The sequence below is a fragment of the Nomascus leucogenys genome, chromosome 11 (assembly GCF_006542625.1).
Source record: "Nomascus leucogenys isolate Asia chromosome 11, Asia_NLE_v1, whole genome shotgun sequence".
Taxonomy (NCBI): Eukaryota; Metazoa; Chordata; class Mammalia; order Primates; family Hylobatidae; genus Nomascus; species Nomascus leucogenys.
In genome coordinates this window covers 87,935,878-87,937,894 of record NC_044391.1, presented here as the reverse complement: position 1 = coordinate 87,937,894, position 2,017 = coordinate 87,935,878, and the positions used below count along the sequence as shown (strand labels likewise).

General features: G+C 40.1%; 1 pseudogene; it reads right to left on the bottom strand.

The window, feature by feature from the left end:
- Positions 1–207: 207 nt before the first annotated feature.
- Positions 208–1,647, bottom strand: LOC100607750 (annotated as a pseudogene).
- Between the last annotated feature and the right edge of the window lie 370 nt (positions 1,648–2,017).

Below are 2,017 nucleotides of genomic sequence, written 5' to 3'. Positions count from 1 at the left end.
TTTATCCCCTTCCCCTTCCATATGTGCACACTGTAGAGCTCCGAAGGACGTTAAAGCACTTGGGTTGCTGCAGAACACAGAAAATTATACTTGCTCTTTAAAGGATATCTTTTCAAGCCACTTCTATGGTGTCAAGACAAGTAAAACTCTTTCCCTTCTCTCTTGAAACCCACAGTCCGATGTCACAGAAGCTGGTACTCAGAAGAATTAGTTCTTGTCATCATTCTTGTTATCATCCTCTGAGGGGTAGAAATACCACACTGGCCTTTCCTCACATAAGAATATGTCAACCTGTGAGCACTTGACATTGGCTTCCTTGGCAGAAGCCAGGTCCGCCTCATCGAAGGCTTTTCCATTTCATCAGGAGCAAGGGCTCTCTCTCCAGTGGAGTCGGTAGCTCCAATAATCCTCTGTGACTCAAAACCCAGGGCAAAGTCTCGTGGCTTTTCTGACTTACTTCTTCTTAGCTTTGACCTCTTCTCCCTTACCTTCAGAATCAGAAACAGCTTTGTGCTTGCCTCCCTCTGACTCATCTGTCTCGTGCTGTTTTCTGTGACTGCAGAAACTCAGAAATGAGGTTCTCATCTGGCTCCCCCTGTGTTTCTCGTCCTCATCTGAGAAACCCTTCCACTTTACCGGCTATTCCACTTTACTCTTCACCACACAACAGTGGAGAACTTCTTCCACCACACACTCCTCTTCCTCATTCGGCACCTCTACCACATTTTTTTCTTGTTTAAATTTTTCCACATGGTGCCTGCCCGCTTTCTGGTGAGGCTGAAAGGGTGATGCTGCTCAGAGCAGCACCCAAGAGCCAGAGAAGAATCAGTGCCGTGCTGCTGGCTTGGCGTGGGGCTCTCTGGGGACTGGCGCCCAGGAAAGCAACAAGCCTGGTGGTTGCGGTGGAGCCCTTCACTGAGGCGGTGAACCGCAGGCCCTGGACGATGGCTGTCTCCTCTTCCGAGCCCCTTTCATCTATCTTTTATCCTAACACAAACATTTTTATCTAAAATATATAATACCCCTGCTCTTTCATAGCACCATAGGATGACTATCGTCAATGATAATTGTATATTTTAAAATAACTTAAGGAATATAACTGGATTATTTGTAACTCAAAGGATAAATGCTCCCGGGAATGGATACCCCGTTCTCCATGATGTGCTTATTTCACATTGCATGCCTGTATCAAAACATCTCACGTACCCCATGTATATATTTCTCATGTACCCCATGTAAATATATACCCACTATGTACCCACAAAAATAATAAAGTATTCGAAAGAAAAAATAAATAAAATACATATTAATTTATATCACTCTTCTGTTTCAAAAATCTCCCACATATAGCCCTTTGATATCCACTATGAAACTTAAGCCACATTTCCTTACTCATTTCTCAAAACTTTCCACACTCTATAATTCACTATTCTCTAAATATTGCCATGGGATTTTTTAGCTTGATGTATTTTATTATGGTTTATTTTCTATATCAAAAACATTCTCTCATCTATTAGTCATTTTTAAACAGCTAGCTTAAATATGAGGACTTTTCTGCAGTTGGATTTAATCTTATGTTTTTGGAAATCACCTTTTATTTGAACTTCACATCATACCTTGAAAATAATCATTTATGTAAATATTCATCTTTCTTACTATATTGTAATCTTCCAAAAGACAGATAAAACAGCGCTCGGCTTAGTGGAACATTCGTCCAGTATGAGTGATGGTTAATGTTCTCCAGCCACATCCTTCTCTCCTGACTGAATCTCTCTCTCTATCATGTTGAAAAGGACCAGGAAGACTTATCTCTGAACCCTCTAGACTTATGACATTAAAAAGCATGAACCTAACTTATAGTTCTATGATTTTACCAATTCTTGATAAGCAGTCAGAGACAGTAATACAATTGACAAAGTAAATGTTACTAACAGAGTAACATTTAGTTGCATTTCACATCATCGTATTTCTTCTTTTTTTGTTGTTTTTTGTTGGTCTTGTGCTACTTATCTTTGTA